The following is a 14,578-nucleotide window of genomic DNA, read 5'->3' on the forward strand; positions in this document are numbered from 1 at the left end:
AAGAAAGTCTAGGCTCCAGGTTTTAGGTCAGACAATGACAGGGAACCTTTGGCCCTCCTGTTGTTGGATCCAGCATCCCACAGCCCTGACCACTGGCTATGCTATCTGCAGCTAAGAGTTGGCATCCCCCAAAAATATTGAGGGGTTCTCTATCCCTGATACAGTAGATCTCATTCCCAGGATCTCACCACACCATTTTTTTTTAAACAGAATATGCATCTCAGTGGTGCTTTCTTACATAGGCACTAATGGGCATAGCCCCCTTGGTCACAGTGGGCGAGTTCATATGAATGCCTCTCAACAGTCTACAAATTAGGGCTCAGTATGACTCAGCTCTTGAGGCAGAGAAGACATAAGTGACAGCTGCTGAACTGCTAGCTTCACATCCATCTCAGTTTTGCTGAACAGGGTAAAATAAGAAAAATGCTACAAGTTGGAAATAGTAGTCTGTGTATTATTATTTTGATACTCACACTTAGTTTTCTGAGTTTCTAACCTGTCCAGTTGATGACCACTGCATTACCCAAGTTGGATTTCGAAGCCACCAGTCTCTACACAATTCCCATCCTTGTGAGAGATGACAAGGGGAGTTCGGCTTCTCAGACCATCTTTGTCCAGATTGTCGATGTCAACGAACCACCTGTCTTCACTGGGCTTTTGACTCAGCCTAGCAGAGGTATGAAGCAACTACATTTTGATGGCATGATCAATGGCTGGTTTCAGAAGGTTCACACCATCTGACCTGTCTTTGACCCCCTTCTGCCAATATGATCTGGTCACATACAGATAAGACTACTGTAATGTTCTTTATATGGGGATGCCTTTAAAGACAGACTGCAAACTTCAGCAGGTTCAAATGCAGCTGGTGGAGTCCTGATGGGTGTAAAGTTTCTATAGCACCTATATTATACAAGCTACACTGGATTCCATTGCATTTCCAGAACCAATTCAAGCTACTAGTGTCACTCTTCAAAGCCCTAAACAGTTTGTGGCCAAACGGATGAACATCCTGCACTTAGACCATTTTGCCTGTGCATTAAGATCTCCACCAGAGATCCTTTTGGTGTGTCTGGGGCTTAAATCTGTAGGATGGGTAACACCAAGAAAGAAGGCCTTTTCTGTGGTGCCACCACACCTTTGAAATACCCTCCCAATGAAGCTATACCAGATAGGGTTGTCATATTCCCAAAAGTGAACAAAGTTTTTATTTTCTTCTTACTCAAAGTTGTTGAGCTTTTGGGGGGAATAGTATTAACTCCCCTTACCATACATTTTGACGAGTGGCCGAAAATCCACCTGGGTGTCATTTTCCAGACATATGGCACCCCTACGACCAGCAGGCTACATCTCAGGTTTTTCAGAAGGTCACAGGCCCATTTACTTTGATTGCCACTCCCTGTGTAATTTTTTGTCCCAGTCACTCAGTGGAAAGTTGGAATTTTTCATTTCATTTCACATTTAATTTGTAAAGCTGAAGAAACAAAGAATGTACAATCAAATCCAATACAACAATGTGATAATAAAACAGAACTTTAAAATAAGCAACTAATATCAAATAAAGTAATATTCAACAATCCATTAGGATAGTATAGAATATTAAATATCAGCATATGATATTTAATGGACGGCTGGAAACCTCTCCCCTCACAGTTCTTCCTCTAAACACAGCTCCCTTATGAGGACTCCTAGGGCTGGAGGATGGGGCAAGTATTATGCTACTGGAGTTCTGAATTGGCTTTCTCTTCCTGAGCATAGCAGTAGAGGGGAGGTCCAAGTCATGGGGTTGCTACAGAGAAGTAATCATAGCTCCGCCTCGGGCAATAGTGTGTTTTGCATTGGCCCTGCCTTTCCTTTGTTCCAGGATGAACTCTCCCGGATCTTGGTCCCTTTTGCAAATCTGTCCATGGAAGACAGACTCTGGGTCCAACTTTTGCTCCTAGGATGACTTCTATCCATGCAGAATATCCCAAGAAGGGGTAGAAAACACTGTGTCCTCCAGATGTAACTGGACTCCAAATCCCATCAACCCTAGCTAGCATGGCCAATTCTGTTTTGATTGTTTCAAGATTTTAACATTGCCTAAGGGACGGTGTGAGGGGCAGAAATCGAAATAAATAAGCCCGTAGGTGGGAATTAAAGCTGCCAGATGATTAGATAATAATAACAAATGAATGATTCATCAACAATATTTATCTGCAGCTCCTGAAATTTATATCACAGAGGATACCCTGCAAAACACTGGAATTTTTAGAGTCACTGCCAGAGATCCTGAGGGAGCCCCTCTGAAGGTAATTCTCAATAACTCTTAGACTTCTATAGCTTAATCTACGGAAATAAGGTGGGGTCTCAAATTACTTTTCCCCACCCATGTTCTTTAAATTGAATACAGTGGTACCTCGGGTTAAGTACTTAATTCGTTCCGGAGGTCCGTTCTTAACCTGAAACTGTTCTTAACCTGAAGCACCACTTTAGCTAATGGGGCCTCCTGCTGCCGCCGCGCCGCTGGAGCACAATTTCTGTTCTCATCCTGAAGCAAAGTTCTTAACCTGAAGCACTATTTCTGGGTTAGCAGAGTCTGTAACCTGAAGCGTATGTAACCCGAGGTACCACTGTATAGGGGGAATGGACAAGGCTTCACCTCTGTTTGTCGTGTGTGACACAGAAACAGAACTCTTGGCAATGTAGCACGGTGCTTAAGAATGTCAGTCTGGGACTGGGAAGACAACTCAACCATGGTCTTGGGCCAGTTGCTCTCCCTCTCTCCTTCTAACCTCCTTCACAGGATCGGTCGTATGCACTGACTTGAGCTTCTTTGAGGAAAGACGGGTTATACATGTCTTAAATAAATAAATCCCATGGGCGCGTCAAAATTGCTAACGTGAACAGCAGTGGTGCATATAATGGGTTGGAGACCAGGCCCTCCTGACACGGGTGTCGCAGCTGCTTAGCTGGTTGGGATTGGGGCACTGTGGGGCGGGGTAGCAGCGGGGCACACAGGACGCTGTTGTGCTCAGGTCCTGCTCACAGGTGTCCAGGGCCATCTTTAGCATACGTGGCACCGGGGTGCAAAAAACTGCCCAGCGCCTCCATTTGTATGTTTCCGAGCACAATTCAAAGTGTTGGTGCTGACCTTTAAAGCCCTAAATGGCCTTGGTCCAGTATATCTGAAGGAGCATCTCCACCCCCATCGTTTTACCCGGACACTGAGGTCCAGCGCCGAGGGCCTTCTGCCGGTTCCCTCACTGCGAGAAGCCAAGTTACAGGGAACCAGGCAGAGGGCCTTCTCAGTAGCGGCGCCCTCCCTGTGGAACGCCCTCCCACAAGATGTCAAAGAGAACAACAACTACCAGACTTTTAGAAGACATCTGAAGGCAGCCCTATTTAGGGAAGCTTTTAATGTTTGATGTATTACAGTATTTTAATATTTTTTGGAAGCCGCCCAGATGGGCGGGGTATAAATAGTAAATTATTATTATTATTATTATCATTATTATTATTTTTATTTGGGGGGACAGGCAAAACTTGCTGAGCTTTTTTTAGGGGGGGAAGCTCAGAGTTGTTGAGCTTTTTTGGTGGAGGCACACAACTCTCTCCCATGCCGCTGCAGGTGTAGGGAGGGAAGCTGTGCGCCTCGTGTGAGCAGCATGTGTGTGCTGGGCAGGCCTCTCAACAGCCCGCCAATCCCAGGCGCGCAGGAGGGCAGAGCCGGCCAGCTGCCTCAGCGTCTGCAGCAGAAAAGCCTGCGGCGCTCCAACGGGCTCTGCTCTGCTTGGCAGCGGCTGTCAGCTGCCCTGGCTCTTCAATCCCCGGATTCCAAATCTTGGCCCCAGACTCTAGGCCTGGCACCCCTGAGAGCCCAGCGCCCAGGTGCCCCACACCCCTGGTGCCTATGGGTAAGCCAGCCCTGCACGTGTCCCAACGGGCACCTGATTGACAACCGCAATAACATTTGCACTGCATTGCAGGCCCACCAGGCATGAAGAAATGTAATTCCATTTTTTTAAAAAAAGTTGCTTGTGTTTCTTGCTGCTCCTTAGGCCAACGCTCCCACAGAGAGAGAGGGAGAGGGAGAGACAGGGCTGAGCAAAATACTGCAATAATTGGGTGGTTTAAAGTGCAGAATAGAGCTGGCAGGCCGGGGAAAAGAGAAGACAGCCCCCTTGCATCTGGCTCCTGACCTGAGATTTCGCCCCTTCCGACACGTTCTCCAAAAGAAGAATTTTAGGTTCTCCCTAAAATTTCGGGCCACATATTATGCCTTGGCAGCCCTGCATTTTGGGGATACTTTGTTAGGAGATTCATTTCAAAAATAAAATAAAATAATTAGTCATCTCCATGAGGAGTAATTACATAGCAAGGAACGATACTTTAGCAATACCTGTAATTAAGGAAGAGTTTGGATTTTAATTATAAACTGCCATCTTCCGTGGTTGATAATTCAGCTCTGAAACAAACTTTAAACACAAGCAAGGCATTTTTCAAGGTATGGAACAGGCCATCAGCTTTATTTATGATTATAGCTTGTTCCCTTGGTTGTTTTCTTTTTAAAAAACAAAAAACCTTTGGGGAAATTTGTTAAGTCGTGGGTTGACATAGCAGCCGGCACAGCGATTTCTTCAAGTAGCTCTTTATTATGGTAAGCTGGAATAGAACTGACTGCGAACAGCTCAGCCGGCCTGTATTTATAGGCAGCCGGCTGTCAACATTGTAACCACAACAGCCCAGAGTTCCCGCCTAAAATAACTGCCGCGGACCTGAGTGAAAACTATCTACAGACCTGAGTGAAAACTATATACAGTATCCCCCTGTTGGCCCAGGGTGAAACTACACTACATAACACCCCTCCCCCCCGAGATAAGGCGTTAGTTACAATCGTAATGGTTTCCTTATATACAGCACTACGCGTAATGGTTCAATTAAGCACAAAAGCATATCGGTTACATTTCCCATACTTAGACCAACAGTGATACCTGTCCAACAACATAGTCCTTTAAATAAGTTGGGCGCTTGGAAACTCTGCCAGACCGCCGGGGACTGGTAGCCAAGTCCGGAGGGCCACACAGTTCTCGCTGAGGCTGTGGTGCGACCCTAGGTGGCGTTGGAACCAACTCCCCTGGATCCGCTGCTGTGGGTGGAGCCTCCGCAAGTGGAGTGGTCTGAGCCTGTTCTGAAACGGCTTGGTTCGGCTCCACGCTGGCAGTTCGCGAGGGAGGTGTAGGTGGGGCCTCGCCATCTGTACGTGTCTCTTCTGGAGCCGCAAGCGCAGTTGGGGGCACCTCGGTAGTGTTCAAGTCCCCAACCCTGCGCCTAAGCTGGTCTATGTGCCGTCGCCACAAGCGTCCGTCTTCGAGTGCCACCTGGTACGAGCGAGGTCCAGTGACTCCCACTACTGTGGCTGGCACCCAAGGGATGTCCCCCACATAGTTCCGGGCAAAGACCTGGTCTCCTGGGACAAATGACCGTGGTGCGTTGGCACAGCCTGGGGGTTCAGCCACGGCAAAGTCTGGGTGTAGCCGGTCGAGCGGTGACCTGAGGCGGCGGCCCATAAGCAGTTCAGCAGGACTCCTCCCTGTGGCCGCATGAGGGGTGATGTGTTGCACGAACAAGTATTCGGCGACCCGCTCATGCCAGTCTCCCCGGTCCAGGCGCGCCAGTGCCTCTTTTGTCGAGCGCACCATTCTTTCCGCTTGCCCGTTGCTGGATGGATGAAAGGGTGCCGTTAGGGCATGGCGGATGCCCAGTCCCAAAAGATACCGCTCAAACGTGCCTGACGTGAACTGCGGTCCGTTGTCAGAGACAAGAACATCAGGACACCCATGCGTTGCAAACAGGCCTCGCAGCACCCGGATGACAGCTTCGGTAGTGGTGGAGGGCATCAGGGCGACCTCCAGCCATTTGGAATAGGCGTCCACCACTACCATAAAGGTCCGGCCGTGAAAGGGGCCAGCCAGATCGATGTGCACCCTCGACCAGGGTGTCTTTGGCGTCTCCCAGGTGTGTCCCTTAGCTACCGGTGGTGCAGGCCTCGACTCCTGGCATGCTTGACAGGCGGACACCCAGGCAGTGATGGCATCGTCCATATTAGGCCACCAGACGTAACACCGAGCCAACGCCTTCATTTTGACAATTCCCGGGTGGCCAACGTGCAGAGCCTCCAGGACGCGCTGACGGAGTCCCTGGGGAATCACGACGCGGTCTCCCCACAGCAGGCAGCCGCGATGAGCTGAGAGTTCATGTTGTCTGGTTGCGAAGGGCTGGAACTCCGATGCAAAAGGCCCTTGTGGCCACCCCCTCCACACCCAGTTGAGCACCCGGCTGATGGTGCGATCCTGGGCAGATGCGGAGGCCACAGTGGCAGCCGATACAGGCGCTGCCGGAAGATCCTCAATCAGAAGGAGCGATGAAGCTGGAGCCGGGTCTTCCACAAATGCTGGAAGAGGGCAACGGCTGAGGGCGTCGGCATGGCCCATCGATTTCCCCGGGCGATGGATGAGCCGGTAGTGGTAGGCAGCCAGGAAAACAGTCCATCGCAGCATGCGTGGTGAGAGGACCGGTGGAGTTGGACGATCACCGGCGAGGAGGCCCAGGAGTGGCTTGTGGTCAGTGATGAGGTCAAAAGTCCTGCCATAGAGGTATTCATGGAACCTCTTCACTCCAGCCACAAGTGCCAATGCCTCCTTGTCGAGCTGGCTGTAATTCCGTTCCGTCGGAGATAGTGTCCTGGAAAAGTAGGCGAGCGGTGCTTCTCTTCCATCTGGAAAACGGTGACTAAGGACAGCACCGATGCCAAAAGGTGAGGCGTTGCAGGCAAGGACCAGCGGCCTGGATTCACTGTACTGTACCAGCACACTGTCTGAAGAAAGGAGAGCCTTGACCGCGTTGAAGGCCGCCGTCTCCCGATGACCCCAGGCCCAAGGCGTCTTAGTGCTAAGGAGTCGGTGAAGAGGCTCAGCCACTGTGGCTTTGTGGGGCAGGAACATGTTATAAAAGTTCAGCAGCCCCAGGAATGCCTGCAACTCCGTTTTGTTCTTTGGGGTGGGGGCCTGCTGGATAGCGCGGATCTTGGATGTGGTTGGATGAAGACCGGAGGCATCGATAAGATAGCCCAGGAACTCTACCTGTGGAACGGCGATCTGGCACTTCTCCCTCTTTACCTTGAGCCCGGCCTCCTGGAACCTGGTCAGCACGGCACGGAGGCGCTCGAACAGCTGCTGGTGTGAGTCTGCAGACACCAAGACGTCATCAAAATATGGTACCACGCCCGGAAGCCCTTGCAGGAGACGCTCCATAAGGCTTTGGAAGATGCCAGGAGCCACACTCACCCCGAACTGCAACCGGCTGCAACGGAATGCCCCCCGGTGGGTGACGATCGTCTGGGCTTCAGCAGTGGCATCATCGACTGGCAGTTGTTGATAGGCTTGGGCAAGGTCCAGCTTAGCGAAGACCTTACCCTCACCCAGGGAATGCAGCAGGTGTTGGACAACAGGAACCGGATAAGCGTGCTGCTGAAGTGCCTTGTTGATCGTGCACTTGTAGTCAGCGCAGATTCTCACCGACCCATCTGGCTTGACAGGCGTGCCGATGGGGGTTTCCCACTTTGCGTGGTCAACCGGCTCCAAAACTCCTTGGCCGATCAGTTTGTCCAGTTGTTCGTCCACCTTAGCCTTGAGAGCAAAGGGAACCCGGCGTGGCTTTAGCTTGATGGGGGCGACTTGTGGATCAAGGCTAAAGGAGATGGGCGTACCTGTATATTGGCCCAAGGTGCCGTCAAAAACCTCGGCAAAGTCTTTGACCAGACCCTCAGTCTCTGCGTTAGAGATGCAGTTGATGCCGGTGACTTCCAGGCCGAGGGCATCAAACCAGTCTAGCCCTAGGAGGCTTGGCCGCTGACCTTCGACCACCACCAACCGGAGCAGGCCCGAAAAATCCTTGAAGGCGATCCGGAACCGGCCAACGCCTACCACGGGAATGTCGTTTCCCTGGTAGTCTCTCAGGTGTACGCGGTGAGAGTCGAGTTGCCTTTTGGACACTCTGGGTACCAGTCTTTTGATGGTGCTCCATGACACGATGGACAGGGCAGACCCGGTGTCGATCTCCATGTCACATGGAGCTCCTTCAATGAGCACCGTGACGTTCAGCTTGCGTCGCGTAGGCGAGTCGGTTTGGCCAATCGTGGTTCCAGACGGGCAGCGGCAGTTGGTGAGAGCGAAACAACTTCCCTTGGCAGACTGGAGTGAAGACTTGGACTTGCGAGTCGATGAAGGGGGGGTGTCAGACGGAGCCGATCGGCAGACCTTAGCGATGTGGCCCCTTCTGGAACACTTCCTACAGATGGCGTCTCTGAATCGACACTTGGCACGGGAATGGTTGCCTCCGCAGCCAGCACATTCCGGTTGGCCCTTGGACTTCTGTTGGAACTTCCTGCGCTCCCGCTTTGTCTGGTGCACGTCCTCGTCTTCACTGGAGGATGCCTCCTCACTGCTGGCCTCTTCATGATGCACCGGAACTGGCGCCCTAGCAAGACGCGGGCTGCTGGACTTGCGGATCTCCTGGGCGGAGCGTTCAGCAGCTTCTGAGGCCACAGCCTCCTCAATGGCTTTCTGTAGCGTGAGGTCTGGCTTGGCTAGGAGGCGCCGTTGCAGATGGATGTCCCGGACCCCGCAGACGATTCGATCCATCAGGGCATCGTCTAAGTCTCGGAACTCACAGTGCATTGCAGCCTGTCGCAGGGCGGTGGTGTAGTTGTTGATTGACTCCCCCTCTGCCTGGTTCCGGTGGTAGAACGCATGGCGGGCAGCAATCTTGGACGGCTTTGGTGCGTAGTGGTTGCGGAGCTTCTCTTGGATCGTGTCCCATGGTGTTGCCTGGACTGCTTCAGGCGCAACCAACGCTCGGGCCGTCTCAAACACCTCAGGCCCACAGAGGCTGAGGAATAGGCCCCGCTTCCGATCCTTTGATACTGCTGTCAGCTCGTTGGCTTGGAGGTAGCAGTCGAACCGAGCGAGGTAGGAGTCCCATGATTCAGAGGCTGGCGCAAACGGCGGTAGAGGCACAAGTGAAGCCATGATTCCGATGCCGGCGTGAAGGGCGATGGATGGAACACAGTGCTCTAGCCAGAACAGTCAGCTCTGAATTGGTTCTGCCCAGTGATTTCGCTCAGTGATTTCGCTCTGTGATTCAGCTCAGTGATTCAGCTCAGTTCAGAGGCTGGCCGCATCTGGCTGTGCTCTGATGTCCATCTATCCCATCCTCGTCGCCAGTGTTAAGTCGTGGGTTGACATAGCAGCCGGCACAGCGATTTCTTCAAGTAGCTCTTTATTATGGTAAGCTGGAATAGAACTGACTGCGAACAGCTCAGCCGGCCTGTATTTATAGGCAGCCGGCTGTCAACATTGTAACCACAACAGCCCAGAGTTCCCGCCTAAAATAACTGCCGCGGACCTGAGTGAAAACTATATACAGTATCCCCCTGTTGGCCCAGGGTGAAACTACACTACATAACAAAATTCATGCTAAGTTTTTCAAATGCTAGGCTAGAATATATATATTATTAAAGAATGTATGTAATGTATTTTTAAGAATACATTATTCAAAACTGTGGATGTTCCGCTAATGAGCATGACTCCCTCAGGTCTACTTTTGCTCTTGTTTTATGACATTATAGCACCAGTGGGAATTGTACGACTCCAGCCCAGATTGAATGTTGTTACCTTCTTCAATGCAAAAAATAAAAATAAAAATAAAGATATCCAGCCTCAGGTCATACACCCATTCCCTTTGAACAAGTGGATTCTGCATGGTAGATCAGTCCTCGTGAAGTGGAATTTAGCACTGTCTTTGGGCAGCTGGGTTTTATTTCAGTGGTGTTGTTACTAGGAATGGGGCAGATCTGTCCATTTTGTTTTCTCCCAGTTTCTCATTTTTCAGTTCTTCACATTTCCACCTCAGTTTGAGAGCTATTTCCAGAAACAGCAATTTATTTTAAAACAAACAAACAATTGTTGTTGTTGTTTAGTCGTGTCCGACTCTTCGTGACCCCATGGACCAGAGCACGCCAGGCACTCCTGTCTTCCACTGCCTCCCGCAGTTTGGTCAAACTCATGCTGGTAGCTTCGAGAACACTATCCAACCATCTCATCCTCTGTCGTCCCCTTCTCCTTATGCCCTCCATCTTTCCCAACTTCAGGGTCTTTTCCAGGGAGTCTTCTCTTCTCATGAGGTGGCCAAAGTCTTGGAGCCTCAGCTTCACGATCTGTCCTTCCAGTGAGCACTCAGGGCTGATTTCCTTAAGAATGGAGAGGTTTGATCTTCTTGCAGTCCATGGGACTCTCAAGAGTCTCCTCCAGCACCATAATTCAAAAGCATCAATTCTTCAGCAATCAGCCTTCTTTATGGTCCAGCTGTCACTTCCATACATCACTGCTGGGAAAACCATAGCTTTAACTATACGGACCTTTGTTGGCAAGGTGATGTCTCTGCTTTTTAAGATGCTGTCTAGGTTTGTCATTGCTTTTCTCCCAAGAAGCAGGTGTCTTTTAATTTCGTGGCTGCTGTCACCATCTGCAGTGATCATGGAGCCCAAGAAAGTAAAATCTCTCACCGCCTCCATTTCTTCCCCTTCTATTTGCCAGGAAGTGATGGGACCAGTGGCCATGATCTTCGTTTTTTTGATGCTGAGCTTCAGACCATATTTTGCGCTTTCCTCTTTCACCCTCATTAAAAGGTTCTATAAACAAACAATTTTAACAAGTGGGACCGGCAGCAAAAGGTTGCAGAGAAGTGTTCCTGTTCAATGTGCCAGCCAACCAGCCGTGCCCTTTTAGAGGGTGCACCATTAGAGCGTTTCCCAATTCTGTTTTTCAGTTCTGGCTTCTGGCTTCTGGGTTTGTTTCATTTTGTTTGCTTGCCCCCCTCAAGAGTTGTTTGTATTTCTGCAGACACCCCCAAGCATGCTGATACCTCCTGCTCGTTTCTCAGTGGCTCCATATTGTGTTTGCTACTGGTGTAATTATCCAGTATAGCTAGTTGCATACTGTATATCAGAAGCACAGGCACCCCGTGGATTTGGGGGAGTTAAAATGTGTTGTTAAAGTGTGGATTTGTGGAGAAGGTGGCTTTTACAAAGGATGCTGAAGAACAGAGGGTGCAAGAGCACGTTTTCCAAATGTAGGACGGTGTCAGGCTTCGAGGACTCAGCTTCCTCCGCCCCTTTGGCCGTAGACAAGCAGGACAAAGCAAAAAGAGTCGCTTACCATTTAAAGAGTCTTTAATGATCACAGCAAAAGAACAAAGCAGCCATTCTCGGAATGACGGTGTTCCCAGTTAAGGTTTCCACCCACTTCCCCCCTAGTCACTTCCGCGCCTTGCAACCTGATCTCGCAACCACTTTGCTTTCTAGGCTGCCACCTTATCTGCTTGTCGTGACCTTGGACTGGGCAGATGTAGACTTTCAAGCAAGAAAGAGAGTCAGTTAACTCTCTCTCTCTCCCAGTTCTTCTTCTCCTAGCTGTTCGCCTCCCAGTTCTTCCCAACTTTTGTCTTCAGAACTATGCCCCTCTGCAAACCACTGTTCCAAATCTATACTGTCCCACTGTTCCTGGGCAGCTTCAGGATCCTGGTCAGGAGCAGGGGGAGGGGGAGGCTCCCCCCATTCCTCATCAGAGCAGTACTCCTCAGCCTCTTTTCTAACAAATGGTGATAAACCACACACACTGGCTTTGCCCAGCTCGAATAACAGGCATGGAGACATAGAAAGAATATGAAAGTACGAGCCAGTGTTGTTTCCCGATCTTGCTGCAACCATTTCTCCTGTCAAAAAAGATAAGCCTCTCTTGAAATGGCACAGCAAGCTCTGTCAGTGCATACGATTCCTGAACATTCATACCCTCCTTAAGACTCGATCCCGGAAATTCGAGAACTACTACAGCAGAACAAAGGTGGTGGTGGTGAGTTGTAAACCATATCCCTGGGTTTTAAAGGCAAATTGGCCACCAGGCGGCAGACTAGTTCACAACATTGCTGACCACAGCAGAAATGCCTTAGCTAATTTTTCTGTGGAGTTTCCATTTTCAGAGATGGAGCTGTGCGCCTTTAGTGCCTCAAATGTCAATGGCCTACTAATCCACTTTTAGAAGGATCTGCACATTATTATTTTTGTTAATGTCGCTGGGTGACCTTATCAAATCCCACAGCGCTGAGATAAAGCACTGGTCGTATTCATCCAGCCCCACACACAGTAGACCCATTGAAACCAATGCATTTCAGTTAGTCATGTCCATTCACTTCAGTGGTTCTACTTTAGGGAAAAGACTTGTGTTGACATTCAAGCACTTTCTGCTCGGGCCCTGTTTCCAATGGCCAAATCCTGGTTATGTCCGGGAAATTCCAGACATATGGCAAAATTAGGTGGTAATACTGTATCTAAAACATAATCCAGATAAATTTAGGCACTTCTAAATCTCACAGATTTCAGTGAGAGGTAATCAACATGTTTGCTCTCTCATTGAAACCATTTTGGATTGAAATCACTTGGATTGAAAAATTGCTTTCAATCCTTAATGTGTGCTTAATGACTTAAAAAAATTTCCAGGGAGCATCAGCCTGTCCATCTGCTGATAATAAAGTCAAGCCAATTGCTCTAATACAGAGGCTATTTGTGTTCTCGCTTGCTGGCTGTGATGGTTCCAAAAACTCAAGCAGGAAACTTCCTTGTTCCTCCAGCTGACTTCCAGTCTTCCTGTTGCCTAGTAACCATGTGAGTCCTTTTGTAAACAGAAGTATATCAGACTGTAACAAGCCATCAGCCGCACTTTGTTTGTGCGGGCGGTGGGGTGGGGGGAAAGCTTTTGTGACATAACTCTTCTCTTTCACATTAAAAGAAAGCCAATCCGTATGAATTTGCACAATGGTCTTAGGGGACAGCAGTTGGTCTTTGGCGATGGCATTGAAATAGCAGGCACAGGAGTGGCCCAAGCCATTTTGCTGCCTGAGGTGAAGGACAAGGCATTCCCCACTCCGTGCACAAAATCTGACTAGGCTGTTAACTGAACCATCCTTAAGCACTGGTGATGGAACAAAGCTCCACCTCCACGCCCTAGGGAAGGAATGTAGACTGCATGGCCCACATTTCAAGCCACTTTCTGCTCCTCAGAATTTTCTGCCTGAGGTAGCTACCTCACTTTGCCTCATGGAAGGGCTGGCCCTGGGTGGAAACCTGGTGGAAGGGAGAGAACCTGTGGGACATGGTTATTATTATGTACTGAAGTTCTCACCCTGGGCCAGCAGGGGGATACTGTAGATAGTTTTCACTCAGGTCCACATATGCAAATAAGGGATTGAAAGTGACGTTCAGTGATTGGATAGTTACAGAAAGTTGCTGCTGTTGCGTTGTAGTGGAGCTCTATAGAAGCAGGCTGGCTGAACCCTTCAGTTCAGTTCTGTGAATAAACAAGAGCTGTGTCATCTGATATGTTCACCCACAACTTAACAGTTATCTCCAGCTATAAACTCTATAAGGACAAGGAAGGATATACCGGAAGTACTCTGTGTGTCAAGAAGGAAGGCGTTAAGTCCAGCAAGCCAGAGACTCCTCTCAAGGGGCAGACTCCTCCACAGAATCATTGCGGGTGATGATGCTATTGTCCCCCTGATGTAAATCAGAACTGGATCTTTAGGGAGTTTACAGAAGGATTTCTTCTTCTCTCCCCAGCAAGTCCCCCTGTGCCACATCCCACAGGCCCCCTCCTGCCACTCTCCAGAGAGGCTTATGGGAGCAAGGGAATAGAGGGGATGAGGAAATTTCCTTCATTTGACTTACTATAGGATTTAAATCAAAATCAGAAAGTAATACAAAGAGCCGGTGACAACCAAAAGCAAATTCAGCCACCCTCCAGAAAAGCCAGTCAGAAAATAAATGTTGCTTTATGAGGGGAGAGGGGAATAACAGTTCAATAGATTTATATAGATTGTATAGAGATCTCTTCTACTATTGATACTATCCTGTGGGTTCACTTGCATAGGGATGGACTGGGCATTCAAACACAGCAATACTTCTAATATATCAGATTATTCTTTGCTATCATTGTTTTCCAACCTCTGACATTTTGCATGAACCGTAACATTTTAAAAATTGATGCCACCCTTTCCTACTAGTTCTCTATCGAGACCTCACCGAACCTCACAGTATTCAAGATTGATGGTGCAGGGACAATTTCTACGACAGAGACCTTCAGATCTGCACACAGGGAAAAGAGGTAAGCAGATATCTATTTTGTGGTTTTATTTTGTTCAGAAGCGGAGAAAATCCCAACTGTTTTTCATTTAAAATTATTTCCCGCATGTGGTTGCTTGTGGGGGGAACAAACACTGCAAGAGCATTTGGAGGAAGGAAGAAGGAAGGAAGGAAGGAAGGAAGGAAGGAAGGAAGGAAGACAGCTTTTCCTGTGACATGAGGAAGGACAGTACAAGTTTTGATTTTTCTTTAGCAACATGCTGTTCCATTTTATTATTTGTGCATTATGTGTATCATCTGACCCATCTACTGCAATTATTAAGTTTGCAGAGGACACCACCATAATGG

The 14,578-nt window shown here is 49.1% G+C and overlaps 1 protein-coding gene across 1 annotated transcript in view; it reads left to right on the plus strand.

Annotated features, from left to right (window-relative positions):
* The first annotated feature begins 530 nt into the window (after positions 1-530).
* The window catches only part of LOC308471592 (cadherin-related family member 3-like), a 49,929-nt gene continuing 35,881 nt past the window's right edge, over positions 531-14,578 (plus strand). The window contains exons 1-3 of the mRNA XM_080995786.1: positions 531-676; positions 2,200-2,288; positions 14,152-14,252. The gene's annotated coding sequence lies outside the window, so the exon portion shown is untranslated. The remainder of the gene's footprint in view (positions 677-2,199; positions 2,289-14,151; positions 14,253-14,578) is intronic.

This window comes from Podarcis pityusensis, assembly GCF_964106645.2.
Source record: "Podarcis pityusensis genome assembly, chromosome: 2".
NCBI classification, from domain to species: Eukaryota; Metazoa; Chordata; class Lepidosauria; order Squamata; family Lacertidae; genus Podarcis; species Podarcis pityusensis.